The 18739-nt window shown below is 38.7% G+C and overlaps 1 protein-coding gene across 4 annotated transcripts in view; it reads left to right on the plus strand.

Moving 5' to 3' along the window:
• The window catches only part of PKN2 (protein kinase N2), a 168156-nt gene that overhangs the window by 51465 nt on the left and 97952 nt on the right, over window positions 1–18739 (plus strand). The gene's annotated exons all lie outside the window — the stretch shown is intronic.

The raw sequence follows: 18739 nt of genomic DNA on the forward strand, positions 1-18739 counted from the left end.
CCCCCCCCCCCCCTTTTTTTTTTTTTTTTTTTTTTTTTGAGACAGTCTTGCTTTGTCACCCAGGCTGAAGTACAGTGGCGCAGTCTCGGCTCACTGCAACATCCCCATCCCAGGTTCAAGCAGTTCTTGTGCTTCAGCCTCCCAACTAGCTGGGATTACAGGAATGTGCCACCACACCCAACTAATTCTTGTATTTTTTAGAAGAGGTGAGGTTTTGCTATGTTGGCCCAACTGGTCTTGAACTCCTGGCCTCAAGTGATCCACCTGCCTTGGCCTCCCGAAGTGTAAATCCAAGTATCCTTTTTATGTTTTCATTTCAATGTACTTTTGCCTCATTTCAGCTGGCATAATATTTTTAGTTATCAAAATTCTATTTTAAGCAGCATTCGTGGAGTTTAAAAATCTAAAAGGCATGTATTTGTCCATTCCTTTTAAAACATGGGGTACTGAGCATATACACCCCCTTCTTAAATAATATAATGCCTTCTTATCTATTTTTTCTCTTGATTCTCATAATAATATTGAGATGTAGGCATTATTTTTTCGATTTTAGAGATAAGGAGATACTCAAGTCACTTGCTTTAAGTTTAGATAACTGTTAAGTTAGATAACTAGTTAAGGAAAGCTCAAATCACTTGCTTTAAGTTAGATAACTGTTTACTTAAGGAAAGCTCAAGTCACTTGCTTTAAGTTAGATAACTGTTAAGTGTTAGGTCAAGGCCAGAACCCAGGTGTTTTGATTCCTAGTCTAATGTGTTTTACATTATTTCTTATAGTTTCTTGATAGTTTATATTCATTAGTTCCACTGTATGATTTGTCTCCTAGGCCTTGAATCTTGTGTATCAGGGAAATTATCCTTATATTAAATAGTTCCAGGTGTCTCTATATTTTGAATTCTTAGTACAAATGTCTCTTGTTACATACTGCTTGTTTTTAAGTATCTTGTTATACAACCTATTTTTTTGATTCATTACTTCTGATTTACTTTTTCCTGGTAAAACTAATAATGGATCTCATTAAATTTATGTGTAACATTGAAGAAAGTGGCATGAAACAGTATTCCAAGGGATTACTTTTTTTATTTATTTTTATTTATTTATTTTTTTATTTTTTTTGAGACAGAGTCTTGGTCTGTCACCCAGGTTGGAGTACAGTGGCGCAGTCTCGGCTCACTGCAACCTCCGCCTCCTGGGTTCAAGCAATTCTCCTGCCTCAGCCTCCCAAGTCGCTGGGATTACAGGTGCATGCCACCATGCCCAGCTAATTTTTGTATTTTTTTAGTAGAGACGGGGTTTCACCATGTTGGCCAGGGAGGTCTTGAACTCCTGACCTTGTGATCTGCCCACCTTGGCCTCCCAAAGTGCTGACATTACAGGTGTGAGCCACTGTGTCTGAACCCCCTACCCCCCCCCCTTTTTTTTTTTTTTTTTTTGAGACAGTTTTGCTCTGTCACCCAGGCTGGAGTACAGTGGCACAATCCCAGCTCACTGCAATGTCCCCATCCCAGGTTCAAGCAGTTCTTGTGCTTCAGCCTCCCAAGTAGCTGGGATTACAGGCATATGCCTGTAAGTAGTTACTTTTTATTGCTTAGTAGCATGCTGTTTTGTGGATATGCCACAATATGTTTTGTTTTGTTTTGTTTTTTAGACGGAGTCTCGCTCTGTCACCCAGGCTGGAGTGCAGTGGCGGGATCTCAGCTCACTGCAAGCTCCGCCTCCCGGGTTCACGCCATTCTCCTGCCTCAGCCTCCCGAGTAGCTGGGACTACAGGCGCCCGCCACCTCGCCCGGCTAGTTTTTTGTATTTTTTAGTAGAGATGGGGTTTCACCGTGTTCGCCAGGATGGTCTCGATCTCCTGACCTCGTGATCCGCCCGTCTCGGCCTCCCAAAGTGCTGGGATTACAGGCTTGAGCCACCGCGCCCGGCCTCACAATATGTTTATCCTTTATCCTTTTCCCTGTGTACGCGTTGAAGAACACTGGGTTATTTCCAGCTTTGGGGTTAATACAAATGAAGTTCTTCTGAGCATTTTTGTATAGTTTTGTTTTCCTTTCTTTAGGGTAAATATCCAAGAATGTAACTGCTAAGTCATGTTAAGTGTTACTGTTTATATATATGTGGTATAAAAATATATATATTTAAATTTATAAGAAAATGCCAAACTGTTTTTCATAGTGGCTGTACCATCTTACATTCCGTAGGGCAATGTAAGAGAGATCCAGTTGGTGCTGCATTTTCACAAGAATCTTTGTATTGTCAGTGTTTTTTTTATTTTAGCCACTTTAATAGGTGTTTATTAGACATCTGTTATTGTGGTTTTAACTTGCAGTTCCCTAATAGTTAATGATGTTGGCAATCTTTTTATGTGCTTGTTTGCTGTTGTATATCCTCTTTGGTGAAGTATCTGTTCAAGCCTGTTTTCTAAATTGGTTGTTTTATTACTGTTGAGTACAGTTGTTTATATAGTCCAGATACGAATCTTTTCTTACATATGTGATTTGCAAATATTTTCTTCGATTATGGTGTGCACTGATCAGCACCTTTTGAAGAGCAAAAGTTTTACATTTTGGTAAGTCCAATTGATCTTTTTTGTTTGTTTGCTTATTTTATGGATCATGCTTTTGGTGTCCTAAGAACTCTTTGCTTAACCCCAGGTTATGATTTTCTCCTACATTTTTTTCTAAAAGATAAAGGAGAAAACACAGATTTTCTCATGGATTTTACATTTAGATCTATGATTCATTTGAGCATATCAATTCTATATATATTTTGTTAGGTTTTAATCTATGTTTTAAGTTTTTAGACAGATTGTAACTGGTATTTTGTTTTTAACTTTGTTGTCTACATGATCATTGTTAGTATATAGAAGAATGATTATTTTTGTGTATAGCTCTTGTATTCTGTGGTTTTGCGAACTCACTTATTGTAGATGTTTTCTAGTACATTCCTTGGGATTTTCTATATACATGACCCTATTATCTGCTAATAGGGGGAATTTTATTTCTTCCTTCCCAGTTTATATGCTTTTTATTAACTTACTGTAGTAGATACAATGTCTAATATTGCATTGAATAAGAGTGCTGAGAGCAGACATCCTTGTCCTAATGCCGATCTTGGGGAAAAGCATTTAGTTTTTCACTATTACATATGATGTTAGCTGTAAGTTTTTTTGTAGATGCTCTTTGTCAAGTTGAAGTTCTATTTCTAGTTTGCTTAGAGTTTTTGCCATGTATAGCTCTTGAAATTTGTTACATAATTTTTCTGCATAAGTTGGCATGATCATGTGATTTTTTTAAATCTTTATTCTCCTGATATATGGTGGATTATATTGGTGGATTTTTGCATATTGAACCAGTCCTATATACTTGGAGTAAACCCTACTGTGTTGTACTGTATAATTCTTTTTCTTCAGTACTCATTCAATTTGAGTATATTTTATTGAGGATCATTACATCTAAATTCATGGGAGAAATTAGTTTTTGTGTTTATTTCTTCTGTCAGGGTAACACCAACCTTATAAGAGCAATTGGAAGTATTCCCTCTGATTTTCTGGAAAATATTGTATAATACAGGACTATGCAAATTATTTCATATTGGGTGAGTTTTGGTGGTATTTTTTTGGAGAATTGGTTCATTTCATCTAAGTTATTGATTCATACTCTGTATGCTTATGTTTCTTTATATTTCTTTAGGTTTTATGATGCAGGCTGTGATCATGGTGAGCATTTTGTGGGTGCTTACAGAAAATATGTATTACTGTTATTGTTAGGTGAAACATTTCTATAAATGTTACTTAAATTCCCTTTTTGATGGTGGTGTTTAGTTCTTTTGTATTCTTCCTGGTTTTCTATTACTACTTCTGTCTTTCTGAGAGGGATGTTGAAGTCCCCAACTATAATTGTCTATTTTTCAATTTCTCCTTATAGTTCTGTCAGTTTTTGCTTCCTGTGTTTTGAAGCTGTGTTGTTTCCAGAATTAGTATTGTTATGTCATCTTGGTGGATAGACTTTTTTATCATTTTTAATGACGATTTTTTTTTTTCATTTTGTTTGCTTTGAAGTCTGCTTTTTCCTGGTAGTAATATGGATACTTTTTTTAAAAAATTAATGTTTATATGGTATATTCTTCCCCATCCTTTTTAGCCTACCTATGTCATGATATTTTGAAACGATGTTCCTTTAGGTAACATATGTTTTGTTTGATGTTTTGTTTGTTTGTTTTAGTGATGGTGTCTCACTATATTGCCCAGTCTGGTCTTGAACTCCTGAGCTCAAGCAGTCCTTTCACCTTGGCCTCCCAAAATGCTGGGATTACAGGCAGGAGCCACTGCACTTGGCCCAAGGCCATATTTTTTTAATCCACTGCACCAATCTGTGTTTTAAATTTTTGTGTGTAGACTATTTGTATTTAAAGTGATTATTGGTATGTGAGGGCTTAAGTTTGCTATTTTATTGTTTGTTTTCTGTTCATTCCCATTTCCCTTTTCTTGGCTACATATGTATTTTTTTAGTTTTCCATTTTGATTTCTTATAGTACTTCTCTGTATATCACTCTTTTTTTATTTGTTTTGTGGTTCCTTTTGGTATTGTAATATGCATGTGTAATTTATCAGATTATTAGTATTGACATTCTCCACATAGGTCAAGTGTAGAAATCTTCCAGTTTACTCTACACTTTTTTCTTCCAACTTGAAAATACTAACCTGGACCACAGACTGGTGCCAAATGGGAAGTCCAGATCCCCACTCAATACCCTCTAACACAGCAAGGTAGGAGGCATCTGAGATGCCTGGCTGGGGTAGGGTTGGTATTGTCAAAAAGAGTTCTGTCCTACTGGGCTGCCCTGTTTTGCAGTTATTTGGCTAAAGAAAGCAGGTTTTTCTTGGGACTTTTTTTTTTTTTTTTTTTTTAATTCTTTGGTTTTGGGTTACAGACTTCTGGCACAATCTGGAGAAATCTGTTAAAGGAAAACCCAGAGAATTCATATCTTGTCTTCCTCAAGACCTGAAGTTCCTAACTGGTCTGTTTTTTCCTTTCTGCCTTCTCTGCTGTATTAAGTCCAGGGTGTTTAGTTGAATTTACGTGAGCTGGAGTGAAGAGATACAAGCCTATTCAATCTTGTCAAGAACCAGAAATTTTACAGTTCTAATTTTTGTTTTGGTTCTTCAAGCAGGCACATGTTTCTTTTTCTCCTTTTGGATAACTCAGTCATCTCTCAGGTCTCAATAACTACTACTTTCCTGGAGAAGGAAAATAAATACTACTTTTCTTGATATCTTAACCTAAATTACAAGTAGGCTTTTCATTCTTTGCAATTATCAAAATTTTTAATTGTGGTTTGCTTATCTAATGTCTGTCTTCTCACTAGACATACACTCCTGAGTGTAAGGGTTATTTTGTTTTTGTTTTTTAATGGACTTTATTCTTGAACAGGTTTAGATTTACAGAAAAATAGATAACCATGTAATTACTGTACTTTAGTTGATAAAGTTGTTTCCCATGGGGGCATGGGTTAACAATTCTGATCCTTCTATGCATTTTACTGGAACTGAATGATTTAGTAAATGGATGGTAGATGGTAGGAGCCAGGTTTCTCACTGTTGGAGTTGGGATTTACAGATAAGCAAAAGGAGGAGGCTAGAATGATCTGTGTTCTGATAGATGCAAGTTGGAGACATCATTATGAACTCATATTTAGCTTAATATAGATCATGTCTTTTTTCCCCCAGCAAGTCTATATCCAATGTCCAGTGATAATGTTATTAACATCCCATCTTTTTTTTTTTTTTTTTAGACGGAGTTTCACTCTTGTGCCCAGGCTGGAGTGCAGTGACACGATCTTCGCTCACCACAACTTCCGCCGCCTGGGTTCAAGCGATTCTCCTGCCTTAGCCTACCAAGTAGCTGGGATTACAGGCATATGCCACCATGCCCAGCTAATTTTGTATTTTTAGTAGAGATGAGGTTTCTCCATGTTGGCCAGGCTGGTCTTGAACTCCTGACCTCAGGTGAACCACCTGCCTCATCCTCCCAGAGTGTTGGGATTACAGGCATGAGCCACTGCTCCCAGCCAACATCACCATCTTTTAAATTCAGTTGTTACAGTTGTTATCCAGTAGAAGTCCACAGAAAGTAATTGATAATGATTGTATTTGAAAAGACTGCTTAAAGCTATCATCATTTCTTGCCTGGATTAGTACAATAGCCTCTTTATTATATGTCTGTTGCAGCATAGCAAACTCATCTCAAGAGTCTTTGGGTATACTAGGTGTTTCTTTTCCTGGTCTCAACTGGACTCACTTACGCAGCTGTATTCAGCTGGTGGCTAAGCTGGACTGGAATGCCTACTGTGGCTTCACTCACATGTCTGGTGCCTCAGCTGGAAAGGCTAGAATAGCTGGAAAGCTTTTGTTCTCATACACATGGTCTCTTTCCATATGGTTTCTCTCATCTTCCATGTTGTCTCTCTTTCAAGCAGAATAGTTTGGACTTCTTTACATAGCAGTTGGTTTTTAAGAGCAAAAACAAGCTGTGAGCTCTCTTGAAGCCTGTACTTGGAACTCCTATACATCAGTAGAATGTCACTTCAGTCAGAGTCCTCAGAAGACTACCCCAGAGTCAATGTGGAAGGGTATGAATGCAGAGAGGCAGGATTCACTTGAGGCCATTTTGTAACAATCTACCATAGCTTCACAACATGTTTCCCTGCCTTCTTTGAATCTATTATTTCTTAACACAGGTCGGACTATATCATTTCTTTGCTGAAACCCTGCCTTGAGTTTCCATTTCATTCAAAATAAAAACCAAAGTCTTTATATTGGCCTATAGGGCCCTATATGATCTTGCCTTAATCAAATAGGGATTTATTTTCCATCTGAAACAAGAAGTATAAAGGTAGCCAGTCTAGGGCTTGTGTAGCAGTGCCCAGTAAGGCCATCAGGGACCCAGACTCTCTCTCTTTCTGCTCTGCCATCCTTAGTGTATTGGGTTTTGTCCTCTTTGTTTCTCACTGTTACAAGATGACTGCTGTACTTTCAGGCCTTGGGTCTGCATTCCAGGCAAAAAGAAAAGGAGAAGTAAAAGCTTGTATCAAAATCCTCCGCTTAGTTCTCTTTGATGAAAGGTGGTAATATGGTTACTTCTAGCTGCAGGAGAGCCTGGTGAAGTGAGAATTTTAGCTGTACACATTGTTGCATCTAACAAAATGGGAGGTTTTCTTTTTTGTTGTTGTTTTTTAAGTGGGGATAATAGGAGGATGGTATTACATAGGCACCCAGCACTATCTGCTTCAGTACCAACTATGTGCCAGAAACTGTACTGTTGCTATGAAAGCATATTTTTTCAGTGGACATGGACATTATGAGACTTAAAAATAATATGGTCAGGCAGTTATAATAATTCCATTTCACAGATGAGGAAATCGAAGCTTTAGCATGATTGCAGTATCAGAATTTATACATGGTAATTCTGATGCCAGATGCTTCATTTTTTCCATAACATAACATTCTAACTGAGCCTTCTGTTCAAAACAAAGAAACAAAAAACACAATATGGCCTACGTTTGTGTGAAGCCTTTGCTGCTCTTTTTAAATTATATTTGGTTTTCTTGTCTGTCTTCTTTAATAAATTGAATATCAGAAAGAAAGAAGGATCAGGTCATTTTTATCTTTATATTTCGTTGCCTAGAACTCAATGCATGTTTTGAATAAATAAATAAAGTTTTTTTTTTTAAACCCTGTATGATAGGAAAACCAAAAGATAGATGAGCAAACAGGTACAGATAGACAGGATAATATGCTTGAATTGCATAGCCAGTGCACTGGGCTTGTGTTTGAATTGGTTTGTTGCTTTCTAGTTGAGAGCACTCTCCTTTTGAGGCACAGAATGTTGGATTAGGGTGAAATTAGAGAAGAAGAAATATTTTCTGCCAATATCCCTGACTTAAGGCAGGTAATATCTATTAATTAATGCAAATCAGTCTGGTCAGGATGTAGTTCAAATATAGATAAGTGGGTGTTTCAGGGGGCCCCTCTAAGAAGGTGGTATGGAGTAAATAAGAAAGCAATTTACCAGGAGTCAGAAGACTAGTAAGCTGAACCCAGCCAGGTCTCTGACAGTTCGTTGCTTAGCTCTTTTAAGCATGCTTTCCCCAAAACTAAAATCAAGAAAGTTAGACTAAATGGTTTTTGAAATTCCTTCTAGCTAACATAGTATATGAATCATTGTATCCAGTGAGTTTTTATGGGTACTCTGACATTTCTTGGCATCTATCAGGTCAGACTGTTCTATATTTCTGAAATGTAGAGTAACAGCTTTTTCACTTCTCTGGGAACTGGACCAATGAGGAGTAAACATCCTCTCCTGTCTCTCCCTAAATGAAGTACTTGGTCACGAGTGATAGTCCATTTTCATTTTGTTCTTTGAATCCGGTCTTATTCTTATTTCAGTGTTTTTCTTAACTTTACTTTGAGTTTGTTGAAGTATATTAAATTGAAAATGTCTGTTTATGTTTGGGTCTAAAAATAAGAATTTCATTATTTTATAAAGTAAAAGTTGTATTTATAAAATACATATCACATTTGTGTATTTGAAATACTTGACTGGCACATGAGGTAATTTAATTACAATGTACTGTGTAGTCTGTAGTTTGGTACCTTATAGTAGAAAATTGTGTTGAATGAAAGTGGCAAGGTTAAGTAGCAGATATAATATAGTATAAGATATGATTATAAGCTTTTACATTTTCCAAAATTGAAATAAAGTTAATATTACTTTTGGTTCTTTTGGTCTCTTTTAAATAATGTCTTTTCCCTTATTAGACAAGATAAAAAAGAAAGTGGAGAAAATTTTATTGTCAAAAAAAATAGAGAAAACATGGAAAACTTTGAAAAATAAAATGGAAATCCCTCCTAATTTATCTTTCCCTCTACTTTTAAAGTTCTTATTTTTAACATAACTTGAAATAAAAGTATGTTTACACAGCAATGTATCAGCTGCATATACTACTGTTAACTAATCAAGGGCATAAATAAGGAAAACCTTTCTTTATTTCCTAGCCGACTTGAAATTCTTTTGTTATGACACTTAAGTAGCATCCTGAACTTTCTCTTTTCTAAAGTTGGTTTAAAGCCCTGATATTTGTAAGCTTTGTAAGGAAGTCTGTGCCCAATACAGTGCATTGCACATATTATTGATTAATTTTAAAATGATCGAATTGACCATTTTATATAACAAAAATTTCTGATTTTTATCTTAGGTTAGATTTCTAGAATTAGAATGCTAGGTCAAAGAGAAACACTATTTTTAAATTTCTTGTTTTATATTCCCAACTTTTTAAATGAAGTCTGGTAAGTGGATAAAGAAAATATAGTATATATACACAGTGGAATATTATTCAATCATAAATAATGTAATCTTGTCATTTCAGATGACATGAATGTACCTAGAAGACACTAAGCCAGGCACAGAAAGACATATACTACATGATCTCACTCATCGGTGGAATCTAAATGGTTGTTCTCACAGAGAGAGAGAGTAGAATGGTAGTTATGAGAGGACAAGAGGGGAACGGGGATAAAGGGGTAGGGAAAGATGGGCTAATGGGTACGAAAAAGTTGGGAATATGTAACAAGAAACAAAAACAGTTATTCTCTTTGATAGACAGTTAGGTTGATTCCATATCTTGGCTATTGTGAATAATGCTGTAATAAACATAGGAGTGCAGATACCTCTAAAACATACTGATTTCATTTTCTTTGGATATATATACCCAGTAGTGGTATTACTGGATCATACGGTAGTTCTGTTTAAAATATTTTGAGCATCCTTCCATGCTGTTTTCCATAATGGCTGTACATTCCCACCAGCAGTGTATAAGGATTCCCTTTTATCCATACCCTCATCAACACCTGCTATCTCTTGATTTTTTTGAGAGTACCTATTCTAACTAGAGTGAGGTGATATCTCCTTGTAGTTTTGACTTGTATTTTTTGATGATTAGTGATGTTGAACATTTTTTCTTACACTTGTGGGCTGTTTGTATGTTCTTTTTTGGAGAAATGTCTAGCAGGCCTTTTGCCCATTTTTTGATCAGGTTATTTTTTGTTACTAAGTGCTTGAGTTCTTTATATTTGAGTATTAACCCTTTATCAGTTGTGTAGTTTGTAAATGTATTCTTCCAATCTATGACTGGCATCCTTGCTCTGTTGATTGTCACCTTAATTATGCAGAAGATTTTTAGTTTGATACAATTCCATTTGTCTGTACAGGTTAAGTATCCTGTATCTGAAATGCTTACAACCAGAGGATTTTGGATTTGGGATTATCTCAGGTTTTGGAATATTTGCATTATAATTACTGGTTGAGCATTCCAAATTGGAATATTGAAAATTCAAAATGTTCCAGTAAGCATTTAGTTTGAGTATCATGTTGGCAATCAAAAGGTTTCATGACTCACACCTGTAATCCTAACAATTTGCGGGGGTTAAGGCAGGAGGATCACTTGATGCCATCAGTTCAAGACCAGCCTGGGCAACGTAGCAAGACCCTGTCTTTACAAAAAATAAAAATTAGCTAGGCATAGTGGAGCACACCTGTAGTCTTAGCTACTTGGGAGGCTAAGGTGGGAGGATCACTTGAGTCCAGTATTTCAAGGTTGCTAATGAGCAATGATTGTACCACTGCACTCAAGCCTGAGTAACAGAGTAAGACCCTATCTTTAAAAAAAAAAAAAAAAAAAAGATTTTGGAGCATTTTAGAGTTTTGGATTTAGAATGCTCAAACTGTTTTTGCTTTTGTTGCCTGTGCATTTCAGGTTTTGTCCAAAACATACTTGCCTAGACCAGTGACATGGAGCTTTCCCCTATATTTCCCCCATGTTTTCTTCTTGTGATTTTGTAGTTCGGGGTCTTAACATTTAAGTCTTTAATCCATTTTGAGTTGAGTTTTGTCTGTGGTGAGAGGTAAGAATCTAATTTCATTCTTCTGATGTGGATATCCAGTTTTCCCAACACCACTTATTGCGCTTTCCCCATTGAGTGTACTTGGCACCTTTGTCAAGAATTAATAAACTGTAGATGGGTGGATTTATTTCTGGGCTGTCTTCTGTTCCATTGATCTCTGTGTCTTTTTTATACCAGTACCATGCTGTTTTGATTACTATTGCTATGTAGTGTGTTTTGAAGTCAAGGAGTATGATGCCTCCAGCTTTGTTCTTTTTGCTCTGGATTGCTTTAGCTGTTTATGGTCTCTAGCTGTCTTTCTTTATGGTTAGGCGATTTTCTCTAGTAATGTGTTTTGATGGTTTGCCTGTTATTTTTGGTGTATTTCTTACAGGTTTTTGCTTTGCAGTTACCATGAAGCTTATGAAAAAAATCTTAAAATGAGATATTTTAAACTGATAACAACCCAACTTTGATTATAAAGATAGGAAAAGAAATAAAAAACAAGCTCTACATTTTAACTCCATTTTCTCCCACATTTGTAATTTTTGATGTCCCATTTTATATCTTAAATTGCCCATCTCTTGGCAAATTAAAATTACTATTTTAATAGTTTTATCTTCAGCCTTCATAATTAAAGATGTAAGTGGTTTATGTACCACATTTATAGTATTACAGTATTCTGTCTTCCAGTATACTTACTAGTGAGTTTTATACCTTTAACGTGTTTTCTTGTTACACGTCAGAGTCCCTTTCTTCATTTGAAGAACTGTTTTTTAGCATTTTTTGTTTGCTTGTATGTTTGAGACAGGGTCTCACTCTGTCCTTCAGGCTAGAGGGCAGTGAGTGATCATGGCTCACTGCAGTCTTGATCTTGATCTCCTGGACTTGAATGATCCTCCCACCCCAGCCTCCCAAGTATCTGGAACTACAGCCACACGCCACCACACCCAGCTGATTTTTTAATTTTCATTTTTAGTAGAGTCAAAGTCTTGGTGTGCCACCCAAGGCCTTAAGCTCCTGAACTCAAGCAGTCCTTCCAGCTTGGCCACTGAAAGTGCTGAGATTACAGATGTGAACCATTGTTCCTGGCCTATTTTTTTTTTTTTTTTGACATTTCTTGTAAGACATATCTGATGATGATAAATTCTTTTAGCTTTCATTTGTCTGGCAAAGTCTTTATCTCTGCTTTATTTCTAAAGGATAACTGTCCTGGGTACAGTATTCTTGGTTGACATCCCACCGCCCCCCCCAACCCAACCTTTTCTTTTCTTTAGCAATTTGAATATATCATCTTACTCGTCCTGACTTACAAGGTTTCTGCTGAGAAATCTATTGCTAGACAGATTGGAACTTCCGTATATGTTACTTGCTTCTTTTGTTGCTTTCAAAATCTTTTTGTCTTTGATCTTTGAGAATTTGATTGTAGTATTTCTTGGGGTAGACTTATTTGGGTTGTATCTGATTGGTAACTTTTGACCTTTCTATACCTGGATATTTGTATCTTTCTCTAGTTTTGGGAAGTTTTGTGTTAGTATCTCTTTGAATAAGCTTTCTACCCCTTTGTCATTCTCAATTCCCTCTTGAAGCCCAGTAACCCAAATATTTGCTCTTTTGATACTTTCACATGGTTATGTAAGTTTTCTTCATTCCCTTTTACCCTTTTTAAAATTGTTTCTCCTCTAGCTATGTGTTTTCAAACAGCTTGTCTTCAAGCTCAGATTTTTCTATTTGATAGATTCTGCTGTTGATATTCTCTATTGCATTTTTCATTTTGTTCATTGTATTTTTCAACTCCAGGATTTCAGTTTGTTTAATCTCTCAAGTCATCTCTGATAAATTACTGAATTCTTCCCCTGTGTTTTATTGAAGTTCATTGAGTTTCCTTGAAACAGCTATTTTGAATTCTCTGAGACATCACACATTTCCATCACTTGAGGGTTGTTTCCTGGTGCCTTATTTTGTTTCATGAAATTATGGTTCCTAAATACTTTCTTAAAATTTTTCTTTGAGACAGAGTCTCACTCAATCTGTTGCCCAGGCTCGAGTGCAGTGGAGCGATCTTGGCTCACTGCAGCCTCTGCCTCCCAGGTTCAAGCAGTTCTCCAACCTCAGCCTCCTGAGTAGCTGAGATTACAGGCATGTACTATCACTGCTGGCTAATTTTTATATTTTTAGTAGAGACAGGGTTTTACCATGTTAGACAGACTGGTCTTAAACTCCTGACCTCAGGTGATCCACCTACCTCAGCCTCCCAGTTGTTGGCGTGAGCCACTGTGCCCGATCCCTGAGTATTCTTCATGCCTTTGGCCTGCCACAACATCTGAACATTGAGGGATTAGCTGTTTATTCCCCATTCACAGTCTGGTGGTGGTTTGTTCCTGTTCTTCCAGAAATTCTAAGCAGGGCAATTATTGTGTTCTCCGAGCCCTTGGCCACTATCACTGTTTCAGCACTAGATGGCACCGTAAGCCCAGGTTTGCAGTGAATTCACAGTTGGTTTGTGTTCTGGCCCAGATCAACTAGGGGAGAGATTGGAGGGTAGTTTGTCTCTCTGGGTGTGTGAGTTTCCACCTGGGGCCAGGACACGTTAGGCACTGTGTCACTCTGCTCAGTGCTTGGGCCTCACCACGGCATGCTCCAAAACAACCTTGTGTACCTGTTCCCTTCACCTCCTTTCAAGCATCAGTGTCTCCACACTGTGCTGCCTGGGGTTGAGGGAAGAGGTGGAGCAGGCAGTATTGTGGCCAGATGGCCACTGTAATGCTAGGTCACACCCGAAAACCACAGCTGCCAAGACAAGCACAGCACAGGGGTATGCTCAAGACCCATGCAACTATGGCCTGCCTGCTGCTGAGGTTTATTTGTGGCTCAAGGCCACTGCAGACATAGTGATGTAGCCCAGAGTCCATTCCACTGAGGCCATGTCTCTCTGCCTGACACTGAAGTGAGTTCAGAGGCACGGTCTTTGGGTGCCAGCTTGGGGTCAGTGGGCCATCAGATTTTGCCCAGTGCGGAGTTTTACCATGGCAGGCTTGTCACCAAGTCAAGATCAAAGTCCTGCTTTTATATCCCTCTTTTTCCCCCAGTAGATGGAGTCAGTCTCCAAGCTGTGCTGCCTAGGGTTGGAAGAAGGATAATGGGGTCCCAGTCCTGCCACCAGGACTACTACATCCCTGGGGCACCAGCCAGGCCCATACCACTATAGCCTTCCTGCTGCTGAAGTTCACTCATGGCCTGAGGCTACTGTAGATGCCAGGACACAAGTCTGTCACACTAAGGCCACAGGTTTCCACATAGTAGCAGGATGGGTCCTTGTCTGCGTACCTTGGTCTGCGGTTAAGGGCCATGGGGTTCTGCCTGGTGTTGGGTTTTACCGCGGCAGGCCCAGTACTGAGCAACAAGTCAAAAGTCCTGCAGTCACTTCCTCTCCTTACCCCAAGTGGGCTGTATCTCTCTCTGTGTGTGCTGTGCTTATAGTTGGGGGAGAGGTGATTCAGGCATTGCACCTCTATCTTTCCTCCCCGCTTCAGTTGATCTTTTCTTAGTAATGCTAAAGCCAGATACAGTAATCTCTGATCTGGTTCCTTGGCTCTTGTGAAGTTACTTTCATGCATAGATCACGTTCAAATTGATGTTTCTGTGGGGAGTCAGTCACTTGAGAGTCTTATTCTGCCATCTTGACTCTGCCTCTTCTCCAAATTCTATTTATCAGATAGAGGAAAGCATGAGTTCCTCAGCAGTGACAGGTTTTCCTTAATTCTAAAGGGAAAATATTAAATAACATAATGGACAAGTCATTAAAAAACAAACAAACAAAAAAACTAATCTGGCAAGCATAAGCCCTGCCCTCAAATTGCTCATAGTCTTTGAAGAGTGATCAGATAAAAAAGGGGGTAATTGTTTCAATAAGATACACAATATCAGAGCACACAGAAGAGGCATTCAACTAAATTCTAAAGAAAGGCATTGGACAGGAAATTGTTTCCCAGGAAGAGTTGTTCTTGATCTTTGAAACAAAGTAAAAGTTAACAGGGCCAAGAAGAGACTTGAAAGAGATAAACTGAAGGAGAAAGGAGAGATGGTGCATACCAAAGGTGCAGCATGCTTAGTGGCTGAGCCAAGAGAGATGATTTCTTGAAGTAAAGTTTTATAATTTGATACAATTGGAGTTTAAGGAACAAAGTGCAAAGAAATGGGAGTTGAAGTAGGCAGTAAACGAAACTGTTAGGTATTTCTTCTGGCCTGTCAGAAATAAGGAATAATTTCCTGAGATACTAAGAGTACCATGAGCAAAGAAATTTTGCAGACCTCTGGCTTTGTACATAATATTAAAGAACAAATCTGTGAAAGCGGTTCATAAAGTGTTTTCTGATGAATGTGTAAGGATTGAAACAAAAATATTTGGAGGAATGGAACTGGCTTAAACTAAACACTTTTTGCCTCAGTCCACTTTACCTGAAACTAGACAATAGGAATTTGGGATTTTATTCTTTGACAATAGGTATGTGCTAGTGTTTTTAACAACTAGCCAAGGGTAGACACTTAAACTTTGGAAGCCAAATGGATCATACGACTTATATTCCATTATAAATACTGAAAAATCTAGACAGTATTTTGGCTCAGGTAGAAGATCATTGTTTATCTGTAGAGTGACAGATCAGAAATATAATTTCTAACAGGTGCAGGTGCAGATTACCTATTTTAGGAATTCTTAACCTAGGATCCATGGAACCTGGTAATTATACATAACAACATTAAATTTTCTTTGTACTGTTTTTTGTTGGAGTTTCAAAGGAATTCTTAGCTAGAAACAGGCGGGGCATGTGATTCATGCCTATAAACCCAGCACTTTGGGAGGTCAAGGTGGGAGGATCACTTAGGCCAGGAGTTTGAGATCAGCCTGGACAACATGACAAAATCCCATCTCTACCAAAAAAAAAAAAAAAGAGAGAGATGTTTATAGAAATCAACTAATCAACTGCTTCATATTTTGCATAATACACCTGCAGGCATAAGGTAAATTGATATGAGAACAAAGACTAGATCCCATATCACCCATTGGCTCACTTTTTTCACTATTTTGCATGATACATAATTTTTAGAAATTAAGAATGAATGTAGAAAGTATTCACATCAACTTATTTATATGGGTGTGAGGAATTCTCAAAAAATTAAAGAATATCTTTGAATTAATGAGGTCTGTGATTCAAAGGTACAAAAAGGCTGCAGTGTTTCTTTTTCTTTTCCATGTCCTTCATAAACTCAAGTCCCCTCCCCAGAGGTAACCATTATCTGTGGTTTCTTGTGTTTCAGAATTTAAACATTTTAAATCCAATGGTATTATAGTAATGGACTTTGAAACAGTAAATGATATAGAAATAGCTAGAACATAACTTTGGTTGTTGTAAATGTAGATTAGCTATGCTTAACTAATTGGATTTTCATTTTAAGGTGACTGTACTGTGTATTGTCTTAGCTTCCATCAATAGAACACAGTTTAGAGGTGTTCTCAAGTAATGATGCTTTTGTAGTGAGTCAACCAAATTACCAATTGGCATACTTAGTCTTGAAATAGACAGTTGGCCGTTCATGTCTGTGGATTCTTCATCTGCAGATTCAACCAATTGCAGATTGAAGTATTAGGGAAAAATAAATTAACTAAAAATAATACAAATAATACAGCATAGCAACTATTGTTATGCCCAGACTGTTTGTTCCCCAAAGAAGACCACCAGAGTCCAGAGTCAAAGCCAAGCGGCAAGGATCTTTACTACAAGTTCGAACCTGGTCCCTCCATTCCACAGTATACAAGAGGGCCCCGAACAATGCGAGCATTTGTTTTTTATAGCCCGAAAGTTGCAGGGGAACAAAGAAATTCTTTTGGCTCCCGCGCTTTCAGTAACCTTGAACGGCTGTCCCCTTATCGGAGACTTTCCAGGTGGTGTTTGTACTGGGCTCAGGGAGTTTGAGAGATATATGGTGGTATGTGGTGGGATGGGAGGATGGGATGTGTTTGTACTAGGCTCAGGGAGTTTTGAGCCCGGGGCTGAGGAGTGTGCCCAGCTCCTTTCATTCCCCCCTTCTTTTCAGGTATCTTTAGAGCCAATCTTGGGTCTTATAAGTCTGATTCTGTTTCAGCGTTTACAGGTTGGTATTCGGCTCTGAGGACCATGAGTTGTACGGTGTCAAATCTCTCCCTAACAAATTGTAAAATTCTGTTAACAACACAAGGTCCTACGGTAAGCAGAAATAGTAGACTTAGCAGGGGTCCAAGGAAGGGGGCTAACAGAGAAAACATAGAGGAATTCCACCATTGGTCTGCAGCTGAAGCAAACTGCCGTGTTTTTACTTCAGTGCTTAACTTGCGTAACTGTTGGACCCGGTCTTCTACAAGTCCTGATTCATTTATGTAGAAACAACAGTCTTCTTTCAGAAATATACATGTACCACCTTTTTCTGCAGTGAGTAGGTCTAGGGCCCTCCGGTTCTGCAAGGTTACCTGAGCTAGGGACGTGAGCTGTCGCTGAAGGGAGGCAAGGGACTCAGCCGACTCCTCCATAGCAACGGCAAATTGTTGGTACAACTTGTTGTTTTCTATGAGGGTGTGACCTAGGGCTCCCCCCGCCAGTCCGGCCGCAATGAAGGATGCGGTGAGGGAGATTCCTGCAATGAGGGGGAGGAATATGGCTTGTGCAGGTCTCGGTCTAGGGTCTGGGTGAATAACAGCACTAGTCCAGTTACCGGTATACCCTAGGAACTCGCCAGCAGTTAGTAGTCAACCGGGGAACTAATGTGACAGGGAGACACAGTAGGTTGTTAACAGAGGGACTAGGTAGGTTTTTAGATAAGGTTCCATTACACCAGAAGAATATGCCTGATGGAGCCCTTAAGGTGATATTAGGGGTCGTTGCAGTGATGCTACAGAGGCTGGAATTGGTTCCTGAGAAATAGTAGGGAAACTTCTCCTGACTGGGGTTTAGGTATAGGGGCACGTTTAGGATAGGAGCATATGAGAGGTTTCGGAGGTTGTTAGCTTGGGCAAAGGTAGAGGATCCCCATGACAGAGGGACAGCGGTTAGCGGTGGACGCCCTAGAGTGGTACACAGAAAGCAGCCAGACAGGCTGTGAAGTCCTGTAAGGTTAGCAAGTTCTAGTCCTTCTTGTAATAACTTTAACCAGGAGAAAGGACATAAGTCTTGTGTTAGTCTGTTTTCTTGTCGTTGGATATTCCCGTGGACCAGGGGCAGTACTTGCACTAGGCCTCGCCAGAGATAGAGGTGACTGCTAGGCCATGTGGAGGAGGGGGAGTAGTATACAGCCCCATGTTGAGGCGTGGTCCAGCGGGAGTTCCAGGGGTCTCTAACTATCCATGTATATGAAAAGTCTCCATCCCGTCTACGATGGAAGGGCCGCTTAGGGTCTAACTGTTTTCTCTCTCCCCAATAACGGGGTCTATGGATGTTACAATAATTATAAGGACAGCCGGCATTTTGGTGCCACCAATGGTGTTTACAATTGTATTTAGTCTGATCAAACTCAAAGCATATTGTTGGTGTCATAGGTTTGGCTATTTGGAAACCAGTAAAATTTAGTAGAATTGGGCTGTTGCACCCTGAGGAGGGGCAATCAGCACTGGCCAATGATTTCCCGGGCTTATGAGGTTGTCCAGGGTGGGTTCGGTTTTCATAAAGCCAGAATCTCCAGACAAAGGGATTAAGAGCTGGTTTTGTGATTTCTCCAGCGGCCACCAGGGCGACTAACGTTAGGGTTAGACTACCTAACTGCGTGTTTGCAGTG

The sequence above is a fragment of the Theropithecus gelada genome, chromosome 1 (assembly GCF_003255815.1).
Source record: "Theropithecus gelada isolate Dixy chromosome 1, Tgel_1.0, whole genome shotgun sequence".
NCBI classification, from domain to species: domain Eukaryota; kingdom Metazoa; phylum Chordata; class Mammalia; order Primates; family Cercopithecidae; genus Theropithecus; species Theropithecus gelada.